We start from the raw sequence: 21,500 nt of genomic DNA, 5'->3' as shown, positions 1-21,500 counted from the left end.
AGGGAAAGACCCGGTCTGTCTCAGCAACAGGGAAGCTCCAGCTCGACTGTTTGTGTTAAATATTTACCAGCTCATTTGCATGGCAGCTGGACTGCAGGCTGAATAGCATTCTATAAAGTATAGGAACAAGCCACTGCTTTATAGAGATAAAAGATAAAAGCATTTTTGTTTGTTTCATCTCCACCTTTAATCTGAACTACCCTTTTGTGCTGACGCTGTTAATGACGCCTCCGGGTCTTGACCAAGTCAAGAAAACTAGTGATTTCATCACTGCTTCCTTCACCTAAATGTCTCAGGAGACACAAGTGCTTCCCTTGGGCAGGCATAGCATCCTCAAGCACAGCTGCATCGCCTCCATTTCCTTCCTTGACCCAGACCTCCGGTTTGCATTCAGCATCTGTAATCCTGGAGCAATTCTTAACCATGAATTCTCCCTCTTCCTCCCCCACCCATCTCTTATCAACACAGCTGCAGATTTGTCACTGGCAGGCCAATGTAAACGGGGTAGGGACAGGGACAGCAAAAACCACCAGCCCCTTTCTCTACAGGACACGTACTTAGCGAGACTCTTTAATTTAAGGCTCTGGCTACAGTAGAGATCGTACAGCACCAATGTAGCTGTGCCCCTGTACGCTCTCTGTGTAGCAGCTCTAAGCCGAAGGGGGAGAGACATTAATTAATCCACCCGCAACAAGCAGCGGTAGCTACGTCACCGATATACAGTCCATATCCGCGCTTAGCTCAGTATAACTTACATCACTCAGGAGGTGGCTTATTCCCACTCCTGAGCGACATAAGTTATACCGACATAAGTGGTAGCGTAGACATAGCCTAGGTCTCTACTGTTGGACCCTACAGTTCAGCTGCTGATCTGGCCCATAGATGGATAACTGCTGTCACCAATACTGCTAGATAAGATGATGGCTCTACTTCTGCTGAGACCCTCATCCAGGGTGGGTAAAAACTGAAGATTTTTTTGAAAAATAAGTAAGATTTTTTTATATTTAAATAAATTCCAGTTTCAATTATAAAATTTTTCTTTTTAAAAATAAACCTGTTTAAGATTAAATCTGAATTTAATACAAAATATGGTAAGGCCTAAACTTGTTATAATTTAGTAGAAACATGTCTAGATATGAGAAGTTTATGTATCCAAAACATTTAGGGTTGTTTCGTTGAATAAAAATAAATTATGTGTTTTGTGTGTTTCATTAAATTCCAGTTACCACACTAATGCAGCTTGACAATTTATGAGCAAAAAGTTAATTATCTAGTAAATAAGCCATATATCATTAACCATTTTCTAATATACATTTTCTAAAAATGTACACTCAATAAGAATCTGAAAATATTAAGCTACATTTATTTAAGCAATTATATTTCCTTATCGTATACCCTCATAGGTAGCAAAAAGATGTACCAAATATAGCATAAAGGCTCTATTTAGTTGTAAATGAACATATTTTAAAGGTTTCATCTACTGATGAGAATGCATCTTTCTTTAAAAAAATAACTGAAGTACAAATGGAAAAGCTGATTACTGATGATTTAAATCAAGGCTTTCCACTTGATTCAAATCATGATTTAAAATGCCTTGATTTAAAAATCAATCCACATTGGTTGGAACAACCACATTATTCACAAGCAGCAGAAACACTTATGCGGGTACCTCCAATGAGTTACAAAACCAATTGGCCCTGTCAACACTGGTTCTCCACTTGCAAAGTAACTCCCTGCTCTCCATGTGTCAGTATATAATGCCTGCATCTGTAACTTTCACTCTATGCATATGAAGAAGTGAGTTTTTTACCTACGAAAGCTTATGCCCAAATAAATCTGTTAGTCTTTAAGGTGCCACCAGACTCCTTGTTGTTTTTGTAGATACAGACTAACACGGCTATCCCCTGATACTTAAAACCTTTATGTCTCCACATTCCATCACATTTATCTACACACAAGCTTGCATCAGGGTAACTAACCAGGTTAGTTAAATGAGTGAAAACCCCTCTGTGGACACACACATTGCAATAATATGGGTTACATCATTTTAGCTTGTCACTGTAGAGATAAGCTAACCAGATAAAAACCAAGTTTAAACTGATTTAAGAGTGTCCACATACAATGCTGCACTGATTTATTATGTCAATTTAAAAATCACAACTTTAATTAATCAGTATAACTGTGCAGACCAGATCATTGCACAATATGTTTATGCCTTGTTTTTGAAAGTTTGTTAGGATTTAACTATTATTTTAATTGGTATAATTGTTTTTAATCCTGCTACTTTTTAGGCAAAGTTGCCTTGGTTACCACATACAGCCTTCAAAGGGACAGAAATATTACAGCATATTTTTAGAACTGCTAAAATATAGATCTCAATGGACTTTACTGCACAGACTTCTTCCTGTCTCATAACACAACAACAAGGGGACAGTCACTTAAATTAAAAGATAGGAAATTCAAAACAGATAAAGAAAATCTTTTTTCACATGATGAGCAATTAGACTGTGGAACTCATTGCCACAGGATGTTGTTGAGGCCAACAACCTGAGATTCATAAAGGGACTAGACATTTCTAAGAACATCAAGAATATCCAGCGTTGTTATAATTAGTGACAAACATTCTGGAAGGGATATTATACCTCATGCTTCAGGTGTTAAGTCAATCTCTAATTTCCATTATGGTCTTTAATAGTCAATCTGTTGAGCAGATAACCCTGCAGTAGGCTGATGGAGTGGTTACATCTTTGAAGCATCAGACAGGACACTGAACAAAATGGACCTCAGGTCCAATCTAATATGGCAATTCCTATGCAACAATGTCATAAATTTAAGGTCCAGTATATCACAACCTACCAGTGCTACACACAAATGCTCTCTAATTGCTGTTATCCCACCTCTCCAATGGCATAGTATATACATAGGTATTTATGGTTCAGGATATTTGACCCTAGACATATTAATTCCTGGACTACTGGTACATCAAGTATCCTTGCATCAAGTTGGGCCACATAGGATGAGGTGGACTGGGAAAGGAGGAAACATTGCGTCAGGTTTTTTTTTGTTTGTTTTTTTTTAAACAAAACAAACAGTTTCCTGTCTCATATGGAAACACCCTTAACCAATATAAGCACCTTTATACCAGTATAATTGCATCTGCTCTGGGAGTGGGTTTAACTATAGTTAAAGCAGTACAATTTATGAGTGTAGACAAGTCAAAGACGGGTGATTGAGGATGTGATAAACCTCATGGAATGCAGCACTTAACACCTAGTGGTGGATATTAAGTACTGGATTCATCAGGGATTAGAACAGTGGAACCTATTATAGTGAAATGAAGTTTCATTATAAGAGGAGCACAAATCCACTGAAATGTATATGAACACTTGGCAACTGCCAAATGGCTTCACTATAATTGGATTCCTTATAGCTCACAGTTACCTCTAAAGGATTCTCTCCCTCTCACATATACAGCTTCAATTATTTGAGGATCCACAGAAGAAAATACAGGTAACATTACCAACAAGATCTTTCTCTTCACTCCACCATGCACAGGCAGTTTTAAACAAAGCATCAGAGTCCTGACCTGACCCAGCCTGTTCAATAATTCTCTTCAGAGCTTTCAGCCTTGCTTCTCTTCATTTTTCTCAATGAGCTTTCATAACACAGACACACAGTGTTAAAGGAGCAAGTTTGCATGACAAAATCCCTATGGTTGAATTTGCATCTCTTAACACGTATGACTTTTGCCATGCAGCTAAATGGTATTGTCTCTTTCCAACAGATTATTACTGGCATGTCTGCTTCTACAGGAATCACAAATAGCCTCCTATAGACACGCCAAACTTAGTGGGCAGTAACAGTGTGGGCTTTGCAGTGTTGTGGGCTGCTGAAAAACAGATTAGGAAAATCTCACTGTCCAGCAATCCAGTCTAGACAAGTGACATTTCAATACTTATTGGACAAGCAATTTCCTGGGTGAAGTGATTGACCAGCATACCCAGCCTGAGGCTGAAAGTGGCCTTCAGTCTTGATTTCCTTGTAAACCCACGGAAGAGAAGTTCATCCCATGTTACACTTCGGAGATAGCTCACAGACACCAGTAACATGCTCTGTTCCTCAAATTCAGTCTGGGGTGCAAGTGGCTGAACTTAACTAGAGACGGAATTTACCAGTGTAGCAGGGTATCCAGACAAACAAAAAGACAAGTGTTCCACTGGAGTAGGATCTTGGAAGAAAGATTCTCAGGAGTTTTCAACCTGGAGTGGGGAGAGGGGAAAAGAAGATTCCAGCAAGAAACTCTCCCATGAGAAACATCCCTGAGATCTACCTGAGACACAAATGGTGACCCCATATACACTTATGAACTTCCCTGACCCAGCATTCTCAGCTACTGAAATTCTAACTGGCGTTTTAAAGTCCGAATCTCCTAATTCACATTCCAGACCCAGCAGAATCAAAAGAGGACACAAAGGGCAAAGCCATAGCACTAACAAGAACTATTCCATACACCATATATATTTACACTGTAGTACCGTTGCTCCTCCTTCACTCCTCTGCCTTTGGCATGTCAGCTAGCAGTTATCAGCATTGTGCACTGCTCTAGGGGAAAGCAAACACTCCACAACACTTAGCTTTGCTTTGGAGAAAATACAAACTATGCTTAGTTCTGCTTTGGCTTGTCTTAGTTAGTGCACCCTGGTAAAGGGGATCTTTCCAATGATGCAGCTGCTTCTAAGGGTATGCCTACGCCACAATCAGCACGTGACTGCAGCTCACATAGACATATCCAAACTAGCTTCAATCCAGCTAGCTCAGGTACTGGACCAGCACAGCCACAGAAGCATGGGCTAGCAGCCCTGAGTAATTATCTGGGGTTCCAGATGGGCTTGTTTAGTTCACATTGAAGCCTCTGCTACACCAGCTTCACTGCTTTAGTACCCAGGTAGCTAGATTGAAGCTAGCTCAGGAATTTCTACTCAAGCTACAAACATCCATTGGGGGTGGTCCCGTTAGACTGGAGAATAGCTAATGTGGTTCCTATTTTCAAGAAAGGGAAAAAAAGTGATCCGGGTAACTACAGGCCTGTTAGTTTAACATCTGTAGTGTGCAAGGTATTAGAGAAAATTCTGAAAGAGAAACTAGTTGAGGACCTGGAGGTTAGTGGCAATTGCGATAAATTACAACATGGTTTTACGAAGGGCAGATCGTGCCAAACGAATCTGATCTCCTTCTTTGAGAAAGTAACGGATTTATTAGATAAGGGAAATGCGGTGGACCTAATATACCTGGATTTCAGTAAAGCGTTTGATACTGTACCCCATGAGGAATTATTGGTTAAACTGAAAAACATGGGGATCGATATGAAAATCCAGAGGTGGATAGGAAATTGGTTAATGGGGAGAATGCAGCGGGTCGTATTAAAGGGTGAACTGTCAGGTTGGAGGGAGGTTACTAGTGGAGTGCCTCAAGGTTCGGTTTTGGGACCCATTTTATTTAATCTATTTATAACTGACCTCGGAACCGATTGCAGGAGTGGGCTGATAAAGTTTGCGGATGATACGAAGGTGGGAGGCGTTGTAAATTCGGAGGAGGATAGGGATATCCTGCAGGGAGACTTGAACGAGCTTGTGAATTGGAGTATCAGGAATAGGATGAAATTTAATAGTAAAAAGTGTAAGGTGATGCATTTGGGGATAACTAATAAAAATTTTAGTTACAAGATGGGGACGCATTGGTTAGAAGTAACGGAAGAGGAGAAGGACCTAGGGGTCCTAGTAGACCGCAGGATGACTATGAGTCGACAATGCGACGTGGCGGTGAAAAAAGCCAATGCTGTCTTGGGATGCATTAGGCGAGGTATATCTAGTAGGGATAAGGAGGTCCTGCTTCCGTTGTACAAGGCGCTGGTGAGACCTCATTTGGAGTACTGTGTGCAGTTCTGGTCTCCCATGTTTAAAAAAGATGAACTCAAACTGGAACGGGTGCAGAGAAAGGCCACTAGGATGATCAGAGGAATGGAAAACCTGTCGTATGAAAAGAGACTAGAGGAGCTTGGGTTGTTTAGTCTGACAAAGCGAAGGCTGAGGGGGGATATGATTGCTATCTTTAAATATATTAGAGGGATTAATACGAGGGAGGGAGAAGAATTATTCCAGCTTAGTACTAATGTGGATACGAGAACGAATGGATATAAACTGGCCGTGGGGAGGTTCAGGCTTGAAATTAGACGAAGGTTTCTGACCGTCAGAGGGGTGAAATATTGGAACGGCCTTCCGAGGGAAACGGTGGGGGCGACGGACCTGTCTGGTTTTAAGATTAAGTTGGATAAATTTATGGAGGGAATGGTTTAATGGTAAAACATAGTAGTCAAGGAAAACCAAGAAATGGTAGGTAAATTGTATAATGGCTGACAGGGGTCAGGCTGGAGACTCTTGCCTATATGCTCGGGGTCTTACTGATCGCCATATTTGGGGTCGGGAAGGAATTTTCCTCCAGGGCAGATTGGCTGAGCCTCTGGAGGTTTTTCGCCTTCCTCCGCAGCATAGGGCAGGGATCTGTAGCAGGAGGGTTTCTGCCGATTGAAGTCACCTAAAACAGGATTGGGGACTTCAACAGCAGAGTCCAGGGAAGGGGTAGGGACGGTTTTATGGCCTGCAGCATGCAGGGGGTCAGACCAGATGATCATAATGGTCCCTTCTGACCTTAAAGTCTATGAGTCTATGAGAATCCAAGACTGCACTGTGGGCATACCCTCTGTGACCAGTTTACAGAGAAATACTATGTTTTAATATCAGGGGGTATCAGTGTTAAAAAACAACAAGGAGACCGGTGGCACCTTAAAGACTAGGGAAGAAGGAGGATCCGGGGAACTACAGGCCAGTCAGCCTCACCTCAGTCCCTGGAAAAATCATGGAGCAGGTCCTCAAGGAATCAATTATGAAACATTTAGAGGAGAAGAAAGTGATCAGGAACAGTCAGCATGGATTCACGAAGGGGAAGTCGTGCCTGACTAACCTAATTGCCTTCTATGATGAGATAACTGGCTCTGTGGATGAGGGGAAAGCAGTGGATGCGTTATTCCTTGACTTTAGCAAAGCTTTTGATACGGTCTCCCACAGTATTCTTGCCGCCAAGTTAAAGAAGTATGGGCTGAATGAATGGACTGTAAGGTGGATAGAAAGCTGGCTAGATCGTCGGGCTCAACGGGTAGTGATCAATGGCTCCATGTCTAGCTGGCAGCCAGTTTCAAGTGGAGTGCCCCAAGGGTCGGTCCTGGGGCCGGTTTTGTTTAATATCTTTATTAATGATCTGGAGGATGGTGTGGACTGCACTCTCAGCAAGTTTGCAGATGACACTAAACTAGGAGGCGTGGTAGATGCACTAGAGGGTAGGGATCAGATACAGAGGGACCTAGACAAATTAGAGGATTGGGCCGAAAAAACCTGATGAGGTTCAACAAGGACAAGTGCAGAGTCCTGCACTTAGGACGGAAGAATCCCATGCACTGCTACAGACTAGGGACCGAATGGCTAGGTAGCAGTTCTGCAGAAAAGGACCTAGGGGTCACAGTGGACAAGAAGCTGGATATGAGTCAACAGTGTGCTCTTGTTGCCAAGAAGGCTAACGGCATTTTGGGCTATATAAGTAGGGGCATTGCCAGCAGATCGAGGAACGTGATCGTTCCCCTTTATTCGACATTGGTGAGGCCTCATCTGGAATACTGTGTCCAGTTTTGGGCCCCACATTACAAGAAGGATGTGGAAAAATTGGAAAGAGTCCAGCGGAGGGCAACAAAAATGATTAGGGGTCTGGAGCACATGACTTATGAGGAGAGGCTGAGGGAACTGGGATTGTTTAGTCTCCAGAAGAGAAGAATGAGGGGGGATTTGATAGCAGCCTTCAACTACCTGAAGGGGGGTTCCAAAGAGGATGGAGCTCGGCTGTTCTCAGTGGTGGCAGATGACAGAACAAGGAGCAATGGTCTCAAGTTGCAGTGGGGGAGGTCCAGGTTGGATATCAGGAAAAACTATTTCACTAGGAGGGTGGTGAAACACTGGAATGCGTTACCTAGGGAGGTGGTGGAGTCTCCTTCCTTGGAGGTTTTTAAGGCCCGGCTTGACAAAGCCCTGGCTAGGATGATTTAGCTGGGAATTGGTCCTGCTTTGAGCAGGGGGTTGGTCTAGATGACCTCTTGAGGTCCCTTCCAACTCTGATATTCTATGATTCTATGACTAACAAAGCTTTGCCTCTCCTGGAATTGACACCTCCTCATCTATTGGGCGTGGACTACATCCACCCTGATCAAATTGGCCCTGTCAACACTGGTTCTCCACTTGTGAGGTAACTTCCTTCTCTTCATGTGTCATTATATAATGCCTGCATCTGTAATTTTCACTCCATGCATCTGAAGAAGTGAGGGTTTTTTTACCCACGAAAGCTTATGCCCAAATAAATCTGTTAGTCTTTAAGATGCCACCGGACTCCTTGTTGTTTTAATAGTAAAGATTCAACCTGCACTGGTTAAAGAAAAAGAATTTTTAAAATAATGAACCAAATTCAGGTTCCAGGTGTTCAAAACCAAGAGATATTTTCCTCTTGTTTTACCCTGTAACTAGTAGGGCAGGCAAGATTAGGAACCTTCTGATGTTGTCCTATGACACAGCCTTAGCCATCTTGGAGGTTTTATCTCGGTAAAATAGGGTAGGACTTCAAAATGAGCATTCACAAGCTTGCCAAGATAGACCAGTCACCTAATTCCTAGAAAAACAGTTTAATCAATTCTCTTGGCCCTGGTCTACACTATGAGTTTAGGTCGAATTTAGCAGCGTTAGACCGATTTAACCCTGCACCTGTCCACACGACAAAGCCATTTTTGTTGACTTAAAGGGCTCTTAAAATCGATTTATGTACTCCTCCCTGACGAGGGGATTAGCGCTGAAATTAACATCGCCGGGTCAAATTTGGGGTAATGTAGATGCAATTCAATGGTATTGGCCTTCGGGAGCTATCCCAGAGTGCTCCATTGTGACCACTCTGGACAGCACTCTCAACTCAGATGCACTGGCCAGGTGGACAGGAAAAGCCCCAGGAACTTTTGAATTTCATTTCCTGTTTGGCCAGCGTGGCAAGCTGATCAACACAGGTGACCCTGGAGTCCCAGAATCGCAAAAGAGCTCCAGCATGGACTGAATGGGAGGTACTGGATCTGATCGCTGTATGGGGAGAAGAATCCATGCAGCAGGCAAGCGGAGAATCCCTTCTCCCCAGCAGCCAGGAACCGTTCATCACCCTGGAGCCAATACCCTCCCAAAGCAGGCTCCCGGACCATGAAGCTGGAGAAGGCACCTCTGGTGAGTGTACCTTTGTAAATATAATACAGGGTTTAAAAGCAAGCGTGTTTAATTTGCCCTGAAGACTTGGGATGCATTCGCGGCCAGTATAGCTACTGGAAAAGTCTGTTAACGTGTCTGGGGATGGAGCGGAAATCCTCCAGGGACATCTCCATGAAGCTCTCCTGGAGGTATTCTAAAAGCCTTTGCCATGCGGTGGGTGGAGGCCCGTTCATGCTGAGCTGTTCGCATTTGGCTGAGAGGGATCTTCCCTGGTACTAGCCACACGGTGGGGACGGGGTGGGGGGGGAGGGGTGAAGCACATGTGCTATAATGTGAATCGCTTGATTCAGTGTGAAATAGTCTTCCCTTTGTTCTCTAAAATGTATCTTTTTAAATACTACTCTCCCTTTTTTTCCTCCTGCAGCTGAAAACGTTTCTACGCTCCCCCTATCCTCTCCGTCCCAGAGGAGAATGAGCCTAATGTGGGAGCAAACAGACATGCTCAGGCGTCTGGTGGAGCTGCAGGAAAGGCAGCAGGACCACAGACCACTGCTGCAGCCCCTGTATAACTGCCTGCCCTCCTCCCCAAGTTCCATATCCTCCTCACCCAGACGCCCAAGAACGCGGGGGGCAGGGGGGAGGGGAGGAGGCGGCTATGGGCACCCAGCCACTCCACCCCAGAGGATTGCCTAAGCAACAGAAGGCTGGCATTCAATAAGTTTTGAACTGTAGTGTAGCATTGTCCTTCCCTCCTCCATCACCCTACCCGGTGCTTCCCTCCTCAACTGCCCCTCCTAGGCTACCTTGCAAGTTTTCCCCCTATTTGTGTGATGAATTAATAAAGAATGCATGATTTTGAAACAATAATGACTTTATTGCCTCTGAAAGCGGTGATCGAAGGGGGGAGGTCGGTTGGCTTACAGGGAAGTAGAGTCAACCAAGGGGGCAGGTTTTCATCAAGGAGAAAAACAGAATTGTCACACCGTAATTGGACGCCAGGCAATTTGCCTCAACATCCCACCCCGCCATAAACGTCTCCCCCTTACTCTCACAAATATTGTGGAGCACACAGCAAGCAGCAATAACAATGGGAATATTGGTTTTGCTGTGGTCTAACCTAATCAGTAAGCTGCACCAGGGAGCTTTTAAACATCCAAATGCACATTCTACCACCATTCTGCACTTGCTCAGGCTATAGTTGAACAGCTCCTTACTACTGCCCAGGGTGCCTGTGTATGGCTTCATGAGCCATGGCATTAAGGGGTAGGCTGGGCCTCCAAGGATAACTATAGGCATTTCAACATCCCCAATGGTAATTCAACTGTGAGGGCTGCTCTCATCTTGGTATTCTTGCGCTTCAGGGCAGAGGAAAGCAAGTCACAAAGTTCCATGAAAGTGCCCTTACGCATGCGAAAATTTCGCGGCCACTGGGAATCATCCCAGACCTCCAACACTATGCTGTCCCACCAGTCTGTTTGTTTCCCGGGCCCAGAATCGGCGTTCCATGGAACAAACCTGCCCCATTACCACCATGATATCCAAATTGCCAGGGCCCATGCTTTGAGAGAAATCTGTGTCCATGTCCTCACCACTATCATGATCGCACTGTCATCGCCTCCTCGCCTGCTTTTGCAGACTCTGAACATACTGCAGGATAATGTGCGAGGTGTTTACAACACTCACAACAGCAGCAGTGAGCTGAGCGGGCTCCATGCTTGCCGAGGTGTGGCATCTGCAGGAAAGCAGAGTTGCAGCGGAAGCGGTGGATGACGACGGTTAGCACTGCGCACATTTCCCGATGAAGAACACACGTTCCCGGAAGAACCATGACAGACAACCTGGAGAAATTCGCTATCGAGGCAAGAGCAGAAGAGCAGAGTTGCAGCAGAAGTGGTGGATGACGATGGGATGTCACGAGAATAGATATTTATAAAGAACGACAAGAGGACCGGAGAGGTGGATTCATGTCACCAGGAGAGCAGAGCTGCAGTGGAAGCAGTGGTTGGATGACAACGGTTAGCAGTCCTACTGCACCATCTGCTGAAAGCAGTATGGCATCTGCATGGAAAAAAGGCGTGAAACGATTGTCTGCCATTGCTTTCACGGAGGGAGCGGCGACTGACCAAAACCACCCGCGACAATGTTTTTGCCCCATCAGGCATTGGGAGCTCAACCCAGAATTCCAATGGGCGGCGGAGACTGCGGGAACTGTGGGATAGCTACCCACAGTGCAACGCTCCGAAAGTCGACACTGGCCTCGGTACTCCACTGACTTAATGCACTTAGTGGGGACAAACGCAATCAACTGTATAAAATCACTTCCTAAAAAAATCGACTTCTATAAATTCGACTTAATTTCGTAGTGTAGACATACCCTTGGACTAATTCAACTGAATAGAGACCACCTGAGTTGTACTGGAAATGGAAGCAACATCCTTCATTGGAACAGTATTTCATAGAGCATAGTAAAGTGCAGGAGACACCTTGGCTAACTGCTAGACCAAATCCTCCATTTATACCATTAAAGACACTGCCAAGGAAAGGACACAAGTAGGACTGCATATGACTCATTTGCAATGAAATACGTACCAAGAGCCAGATCGAAAGCCCATTTAAATCAGTGGGCTTTGGATTGGACCTTATCTACGGTAAATTCCACTTGTAAATTGGGGTGGGGGGAGAGATGGCAAGGCAACAATCCTGGTAGGTCAGTGGCACACACTGATAAAGGGTCATGTGGCTCCCACAATTATATCAGCTATTAAAAGACTAGAAAGGAAAGAGGCATATTAACAAAAACATTAATACCCCGCAATCAGAAATTTCTATGAAGAACCATATACCTTGCAAGTGAGAAAGCAGAATGACTCTTCTTAAGCAATCCCATATAAGTTCCTTAAACTCCCCAAGGAGGGAGTCAAAGTGCTGGTCTCCTCTGGAGTTACAAGATGACAATGACCATGGGGGTAATTTTAAAGGGACATTCCATCAACTTTAAAAAAAATGGAGAAACACTGACTACCCTAGTGATACAAGTAGCACCTAAGTAAACGAGACGGGGGGGGAAGGTCTCTTTGGAGATACAGTTTGTGCATTTAACAGCACTTTGCATCTAGTCACTCGCACTGTTTCCCTTATGTAGTCATTTTCCTGTTTGTGTGGGACTCAGACAACAAGAGGAGAGAGAAGAAGCAGTTAGGGAAATTTTTAGATATGAAAATATGATCGTAAAACCATAGAAATTGGCAGGAGGGGGGCCTAGAACTGCTTTCAACTAACTTTTTGAACTTGTTCCTTTAAAGAGTCAAAAGCCCTGATCATTTCTGAGTGGGATTTTAAAAATTCCTGTCTCACCAAGGCTGCTCCGGATGTACAATGCAGCTTTCCAGAAGGGAAAGTCCCCAAAGCAAGCTGCATGATTCATTTTGAAACCAGAGAAGCCCCCTGAAAAAATGTGGTCAATCATACTGTCCCATCTCCTTATTGTGGACACTTCAGTAGCTACTGAATAATCTGGCCGCTTCAGCTAATTAGCGCAGATTAGACTGACTAGGTTAGGGGTATTAATGCTTAGTTAGTTACAGGATAACCCTGTAACAGGGATCAGCAACCTTTGGCACGCAGCCGGTTTGTTTACCTGCCATGTCTGCAGGTTCGGCCGATCACAGCTCCCACTGGTGGCAGTGGGCCGCTCCAAGCCAATGGGGATGCGGGAAGCGGCAGCCAGCACATCCCTCAGCCCGCACCGCTTCCTGCGGCCCCCATTGGCCTGAATTGGCGAACCGCAGCCAGTGGGAGCAGCAATCGGCCGAACCTGTGGACACGGCAGGTAAACAAAATGGCCCAGCCCGCCAGGGGCTTACCCTGGCAGGCTGCGTGCCAAAGGTTGCCGATCCCTGCCCTATAAGAATGTTGAGCAACTTCTGCATCTCTTGACCTTTTCACTTCTGGGAGACAGCCAGGATTGGTGCTCTCACTGAGCAAACCAGGAATAAACTGTTCAAAGTGTTGGGGTGGTTTCATCTAGGGGACATGGATCTATTCCTCACCAAAAGCAGTTCTTATAGTAAATGGATACAACTCCAGCCACTCTGAATTAGAAGTGGGTACCAATCGAGGCTGCCCTCATGACAACTCTTCACTGACTCAGCACACAGCTTTCCTGGCATGCCGGAGGGGACAACACCAGACAGGACATTAACAAGATGACTCTTGACACGGAAGATATTTTTGAAAATTGTACCAGACTCTGCAAATCTGATTGGCTATTTTCCATTTAGGAATTTGTCAGGTTTTCACACCACGGCTAATAACCCTGAGAAGAGGCCTGGCAAGGCCAGACTGATAATTCTGCAGTGCTCTCATACTCCCCCTTTAAACCAGCCACAATACAAAAGTATCAGATACCTTGGAGTCAAAATCCCCTCACATGTAAAGGATTTGTGCCAGGTAACAATCCCTGTCTAATTACTAAAATAAAGAGACGTCTCTCCAGATTATACTATTTCTCCTCTGGCCCTTTGAGAGGATTAGCCTGATTAAAATGGTAATTTTGCCTCAGCTACATTGTTACATGCAAAGGCTGCCTGTAGTTCTAAACAATAGAAATAGCCTTGCAGAATTCACATGGAATGCCTGTGTAACAATTCCTAAGCGATGAACTGTCCCCATTGATAAAGAAGGCTCTACCTTCCCAGATCTCAAAAATATGTAACATGTCATGTCAACTGAGGTTCCCAGGAGACTGGATTAGGGAGATGTATCACTATACCCCACTGTAACGATACAGCATAGGACTGGTACATCAACCCAGCTCTCTGGTGCAGGCAGCATTCCTCCCAGTTTCACAGACTGCAAGAAGCATTGGGCCAGATCCTTTGTACAGATTAGTTATGTGGCCTGCAACAGTGACTGGGAGGTTCCAATGCTATCCTCACCCTAAACTGGCCAGGCTCACCTGAAGCCCACAATTGATGCATTTTCAGAAAGAGAAGGACAAATGTGGAGCAGATCTCTTTTGGAGCGAAGGCATTCACTCTTTCAAATGGCATATTACAAATTGATCGTGGCTTCTGTGTCTGTAAGGCGTCTGGCACAATGGGGGCCCGGGACACTATCACAACACTAAATAACAATACTCTGCCTTTCTGTAGCACCTTCCAAACAAATACGTCCAAGCACAATTCCTAGCCAATCAGTAGCAGTAAGATTTGCTACCCTTCAGGATCAATAACCCTTGACCCTGAATTTCCTTCACAGTGACCTTCAGTAGGTTTGCTGTTCTGGACCGACCCCAGTCCCAGAGGGGACTGTGTGACTGCAGCCTTCCAACTCTATCAAGGCATCAGCATGTGGCAGGCAAAAGGGAACCCCATTCATAAACAGTGGTGTTACCTAGCAGCTCTGTGTTCTTAGGGAACCAGGGCGCAGTACCCAGCCTGTCTGACTCACCAAAGACCTTCCCTCCCCCTTCCTGCCCCCAGCCTCTGCTTGAACTAAATCTGCATCAGAAGAAAGACTTACAAAAAGCAATGAAAAGGAAGTGGGAGACACACCTAAACCACTGGGATAAGGAGGACATGATTAAGGAAACTCCCCTAGCCTCATTTGCATTGAAGATGGGAGAAGGAGGCATCTCAATTAGCATACAGAATGGAGAACAGAGATTCCAAGACAAGAACCGCACGGAACTCTGGGACCAGAAAAGCAGGGAAGCACTGCATGATGGGGGATCTCTGCTCCAGATGTTAATGAACCCACGCCTGCACACACCCAGCTCAGTAGTTATCAGACCAATTCTAGTAATGAATCCTTTATTGGTATCCAAAATAGTGAAGCTCCCTAATTGAATTGTGAGCTCCCTCCAAGGACCACCACCAAAAGCCAGGAATGATCAGCTCCCATGGTCTAGCCTGAACAAAACAACTTTGATATACTCCCTTGTTTACACATAAATCTAGTGGTAATCCCTTGAACCATTGTTGTTTCTCTACAAAATCCCCCTACCCATGCTCAAGTAACTGTTCTGATGCCTGGATACAAAATCTGCATCAGTTCCATTGGGATTTCATCTTTCATGCTGGGGGCGCTGCCTGTCTCCAGCACTCTAGACCCTCAGCTACCACCACCACCTGAGACCCCTGATTGATTCAAGCTTCACGGAGTGGTGAGAACCCAGCTTTCTCTCTCTCTAAGTCCTGTATAGCCTTCTGACCCTGACTTGTGTGATCAGTTATAGTTTTCTAAACCTGACTTTTATAATCAATTTAAGTTAGATTTAATATTATAACTGTTTTGTTTGTTTGGCTCCCCTATGGTTATTACTTGGCAATAAATAGCTTTAATAATTAAGCTGGTTGCTTCTCTCTCTCTCCCCTCCACCCCTCCCCCACCCCGGTGGGTGTTTTTTAGTTTCCTCATTCACTCTGCAGCAACACTCCTCATACCTAAACTAAAAGATCCCTGCAGCGCCCAAAAATCCTGTGGGATTTGCTCATCAAGTGGGTTACTACCAGAACAATTGTAATGTGAAAGTGGGGATAGAGACGTGCTGAACCTGGGACATATGAGGGTGGCAGCTTGCAAGTGCTGCTCGACCCAATCTGCTGAGTCCTGGGGCATATGAGGGTTGCAGATTGAAACTGCTGATCGACCCAGCCTTCTCAGGCGTGCTCTATTCCAGTGCAGGGTCCATGACGTATGAGGGTGACAGGTTGGAGGTGTCAAGTATCAGAGGGGTAGCCGTGTTAGTCTGAATCTGTAAAAAGCAACAGAGGGTCCTGTGGCACCTTTGAGACTAACAGAAGTATTGGGAGCATAAGCTTTCGTGGGTAAGAACCTCACTTCTTCAGATGCAAGATGAAGAAGGTTGGAGGTGCTGTTCGACCCAGCCTGCTGAGTCCAAGGGCCTATGAAGGTGACAGCTTGGAAGTGCTGCTCAACCCTAACTACTGAGTCCAGGGACATACAAGGGGTCAGCTTGGGAGTGCTGATTAACCTGGTCCTCTCAGATGCGCTTTGTTAATAGGTGTGTGTATGTGTGTCCGATTCTGGGGCTGGAAGAACCCAGCCCTGGGGAACCTAGGTCCTGCAGGATAGCTCCATTGGGAGGGAACTTGCAGCAGGGAGAAGTAGAGCTATATATGAGAACACAAGTGACACAAGCAGTCCATTGATAGACATACAGACACTCCCCTTCCCCTCCCCCAAAGAGTAACCCCAAAGTAATGGGCAAAGCTGGTAACAGTGGAACCAAGAACTACCCTAGAAGGCAACAAAGAGTCCTGTGGCACCTTATAGACTAACAGACATAATGGAGCATAACCTTTCGTGGGCGAATACCCACTTCATCAGACGCACGTGGTGGAAATTTCCAGAGGAAGATATAAATATACAGGCCAGAATGAGTCTGGAGATAACGAGGTCAGTTCAATCAGGGAGGATGAGGCCCTCTTCTAGCAGTTGAAGTATGAAAACCAAGGGACTCCTTTGACGAAGTGAGTATTCACCCACAAAAGTTTGTGCTCCAATATATCTGTTAGTCTATAAGGTGCCAAAGGACTCTTTGTTGCTTTTTACAGATCCAGACTAACACAGCTACCCCTCTGATACCCTAGAAGGATTATTTGGAGGCCTGTGTTAAGTGCCTTGCATACACTTAGTGCTACACAGATAATGCACTGCAGACAGCCACTCGGTGGAGTCTTACCGCCAGTGGGACAGTGTAGATGGCTGCTTCAGATGCTCTGCCAAGCAGATCACTCTTGATTCCACAGTCATGAAGGTATTCCATCCAGTGAGCACTAGGTGCCTCCAGGTCACAGCCAGAGGCGTGCTGTAGATACGATGGAATAAAAACTGGGTTTGATATTACACTTTCCATGTACCCCAAAACACTTTACAGACTACTGAGCTAGAAACTAAAAGTGCCACAACTACGCAGGCAAACGCAGCAGCTAGTTGGAGCTCAGCTAGACATCACAGAATGCTTTGGATATCAGCAGCTCTTATATTGGTTGCTAGAGCAGGGACCTGGGGTGTTGGGGAGGACAAATTGTATTGCATCCAGTTTTGCACCCCCCACTACAGAAAGGATGTGGACAAATTGGAGAGAGTCCAGCAGAGGGTAACGAGAATGATTAGGGGACTGGGGCACATGACTTATGAGGAGAGGCTGAGGGAACTGGGCTTATTTAGTCTTCAGAAGAGAAGAGCGAGGGGGGGATTTGATAGCAGCCTTCAACTAGCTGAAGGGGGGTTCCAAAGAGGATGGATCTAGGCTGCTCTCAGTGGTGGCAGATGACAGAACAAGAAGCAATGGTCTCAAGTTGCAGTTGGGGAGGTCTAGGTTGGATATTAGGAAAAACTATTTCACTAGGAGGGTGGTGAAGCACTGGAATGGGTTACCTAGAGAGGTGGTGGAGTCTCCATCCTTAGAGGTTTTTAAGGCCCAGCTTGACAAAGCCCTGGTTGGGATGATTTAGTTGGCGTTGGTCCTGCTTTGAGCAGGGGGTTGGACGAGATGACCTCCTGAGGTCTCTTCCAATACTGATCTTCTATTATTCTATGAAATGGAAGCTATATAATGCCATGGTACAGAGAACTAGGAATTGTATGGCAGGAGGGGGTAACCTTACCCCGTGACCACCAATAATGTCAATAGTTTTCCCATTCTCTTTTTCAGATACTTCACTGCAATGACCTTCGAGCACCCAGTAATGGAAGGACATTCATGCAACTACATTCTTTAAAGGTTAAAGTTGGCAGAGCAGAGCAGGCATGAGGTGATTCAATAATAGGCTAAGTCAGATGAGTCGGCAGCAACCCTCATAAATGGGGAGAGGAGAAAAGGGACACTGGGAAATAATTTGCCAGCATCCTTTTAAGTTGCATACCAAGAGTCACTTACTTCCCTCAGTTCTCATGCTGAACACTTGCATCAATGGGAGTTGCACTTGTGGTCAGCTTTGGGAATGCTATAGGATTTTTCAAACCCATGCCTGAATTTTAGCAGAGTCTCATAACCAGCTGGCCTTCCTTTTGTTCTTAGTTTTAAGAATTTCATTTTTCATCAAGTTGCTTTTCAATTACCACTGTTAAGTCTTTCCACAAGGGCTCAGTAAGGACAGTGGCCCACTGCTACCTCTCTCTCGGGGCCTAAAATTATCACCTGAGCAAAAGCACTGTCCTTAAATACTATTAATTTCTCTCTCAAACTTACCATCCAGATCCATCATATGTTCACTCTGAACCAAAGGTACTAAGACTGAGGAGCGTAGAGTTTTGTTTCACATAAATAGGCTCCACCAGGACTATTTAGTGTAATTTAGTTTCAGGGCCTGAAAAATCCAATTCCCAAATAAGAAGCTTTTGCAGGTGAACAAAAGGAACTAAGCCATCAATTGTCACAAAATATAAGCTTTCATTTAAAGAAAAAAAAAGTTTTTAGCCATTTTATTTGAGTGCGGAAAATTAGCAATATGAAGAGAATGGAAGCTGATGCAACTCTGTCTTCCCAAGTCTGCAACCGTCTTCCCAGCTTCACTGCCGCTGCTGCTGCTCCTAGCTTTGTCCAGCAGCAAAAATGAAACTGACCATGACAGCTATCAGTTTCATTGATATCACCAAGAACCCTAGAACAGCAGTGAAACTATCAAGAATCACACCTATTTCATGCTGCTACTGCTGTTTGGGAAAGCTCTCAGCAAAAGACATGGCACGAAACTGTGCCCTCGGATATGGCTGGGGACCCTCCCCCTCAACTAGAAGGCATCTGTTAATATTTTCAAGCCCTGCAGTATTATGGATACATCTGACTTGTGATTCCTTCTCTAAGAGCCAAGTGCTTTCATCTTCGCATGACAGTTAAATGGGGAAACTCACGCAGTTTCAAGATGATCTCAATGTCTCATAAAAAGTAGTATTAAGCCAGCTCTAAAAGGAACTCCCATTCAGCCCTGCTTGGATGACTGGAACATTCCTGGTGATCTGAGGCTTGTATACAAGAGGAGGTTTCTATGCATAAGGAGGATGAGGCACAGCTAAGTGCATCTCTGACCTTCTTCCCCCACCCCTCCTGCACTGCCTAGCCCCAAGAATTCATATTTCACACACACACAACCTCTAGGCCAAGAAAAAGATATACTACAAGATGTACAGCTAGAGAGCAGCTTGTGGGGCTGGGAAAACCCTATCACCTGAGGATGGGGAGGGACCAGAAAAAGTTAGAAGAAAGTATCAAAGACGAGAACAGATATGAAATGTGATGCAGCGGAAACAACATCCCTGAACACTGAATCCCACCTAGCTTCTACCCACCTTGGCAAATTAAACTCATTTTGATATCAGTTAAATGCCCATGATACATGTGCTATTGTCTTTAAAAAGGGACAATGGGAAGGATAACAAACATGAAAGGGGATCCCACCCCTGAAAAATTAATGTTTAAACCATCTGCCAAATGAAAGCTAATAGAGGGCTGCCATAACACTTGAGATTCCAGGTCTTCAGCTGGGCAACCCACCAGCAACAATTCTAGATCTCATCGTGCCCGGGCTCTCTCAGCCAGCTCCATTAAAAGCCATTGTCCATTTCATTTTTTTTATTAGTTTTCTATTAGAAGTGATGTGTCCCCATCCACCTGCCTCCCTAGCCACATTTATATTTATAAACCTGTTATGGATCCTCCTGATCTGTTACAGAACAGTGGATAAATATTCTCTTCTCCATGTAAAAAAAATACAGAGTATTACAGAGCTGGTGTCCATTCAATACCCTGCAGTATGCTACAGCAATCCATAACATGAATGATGCTGGAAGGTGGACACCTATAAAAAAAATTGCAGTGCTTCCACAATTGACAATAACTAGACTCTTTAAAATTAAATTGTTAAAGCTAATAAAGTGAATTTATTCCTCAGATTATAAATCACTGGAAGGAAAGGGTTTCTAATTAAAAATACTGATTGCCTCAACAACTGTTATGCCAAGGTTATCTTCTAGCTATTGATTTAATCATCCCTGAGGGATGCACAAAACACTAACAGTCCCATGATTTTTCACATGACTGAATATTGAAAATACAGTTTGCTCCTCCCTACCAACATCAGCTGGCATTTTTCGTTTGAGGAAGCTATTATTATTTGCACAGAGCTGGGATGCTAGGTGCTTTATATGTGAGGAAACTCTTCTCTCTGAGAAAACACATTGGGAGGGGGGTCACATCACTTTTCCTACAGAAGCTCCTGTTTCTCCCCCAAGATTTGTTATCCTCAGCTAAACCATATGGCCCATTCCCTGAATGGTTTCATCCTAGTGGCTTTTACTGATGCGCAAGTGATATCTCCTCCGCCTCTGCAGACACTCTGCAGCACTATCTGGACATACCCAATGCTGCAAGTTTTGTACTTCTGGGGAATGTTTGGCTGCCTCTTGGTGGTTATAAGAAAAGAGACTGGAGGTGGGGGGAGGGGAGGGTCGCTCTCTATGGATGCAATGGAAAATGTCAAGTCCTTGGAACTCCAACTAGGCACAAACACATGCCCACAAACTTTTCAAATACATTACCCAAGAATGTTCTTGGCACAAGCTTCTTTGCAGTTACCCATGCTGGCTGGGCAAAAGTCATAGCTAGACCCATCTCTGGCTCTCTGAGGAGAAAGAGTTGACTTAATGACAGCTCCACCATTTGGGGCAGGTTGGGGACAGAGGGGAGGCTACCAAACAAGTTCCAAGTTTCTTAAACATGGTAATAAAAACTTTATAGAAGTGCAGAGTACAGGAAAAATATTCTCCGAGCAGAAAAAGTGGGTGTGATACAACTAGGGGAAACCCAGGATTAAACCATACAAGGCAATGTTCCTCAGTCGCGTTGATCATTTCTAGGGTTACGAGTTCGAAAGGAGTAAAAATATTTACAATACAGAGGGGGAGGAGAGAGAAAGAATTCCCTCCTTACCTAAATGCAGTAATTCTCACCCAGAGACGAAGATAGTTTGAAAAGGAGAGGGAAAAGGATGAGATAATCCCTTCCTGTCATGATAAAGGTTCTGTAGAACTTAGACAATGTTTCTTGTCCAAATGCTGCAGACAAGAGAATAGAAATGTTGAACTACGCAGTATACAGGACTGGCACAAATAGGAGCGGAGGTTGCAAAATAACTGATT

The 21,500-nt window shown here is 44.6% G+C and overlaps 1 protein-coding gene across 8 annotated transcripts in view; it reads right to left on the bottom strand.

The window, feature by feature from the left end:
- LOC117883932 (ankyrin repeat and fibronectin type-III domain-containing protein 1-like) overlaps nucleotides 1-21,500 on the bottom strand; it is a 607,608-nt gene that overhangs the window by 583,220 nt on the left and 2,888 nt on the right. For 2 of the 8 annotated variants that reach the window (XM_034783833.1, XM_034783834.1), the window contains exons 3-4: nucleotides 20,901-20,983; nucleotides 17,044-17,169 (exon numbers count right to left, since the gene is read on the bottom strand). The exons of 4 other annotated variants lie outside the window; for them this stretch is intronic. The gene's annotated coding sequence lies outside the window, so the exon portion shown is untranslated. The remainder of the gene's footprint in view (nucleotides 1-17,043; nucleotides 17,170-20,900; nucleotides 20,984-21,500) is intronic. 2 more of the 8 variants (XM_034783835.1, XM_034783838.1) reach the window with 1 other exon arrangement.

This window comes from Trachemys scripta, chromosome 10 (assembly GCF_013100865.1).
Source record: "Trachemys scripta elegans isolate TJP31775 chromosome 10, CAS_Tse_1.0, whole genome shotgun sequence".
NCBI lineage: Eukaryota > Metazoa > Chordata > Testudines > Emydidae > Trachemys > Trachemys scripta.
This window is presented reverse-complemented; position numbering and strand designations above follow the sequence as displayed.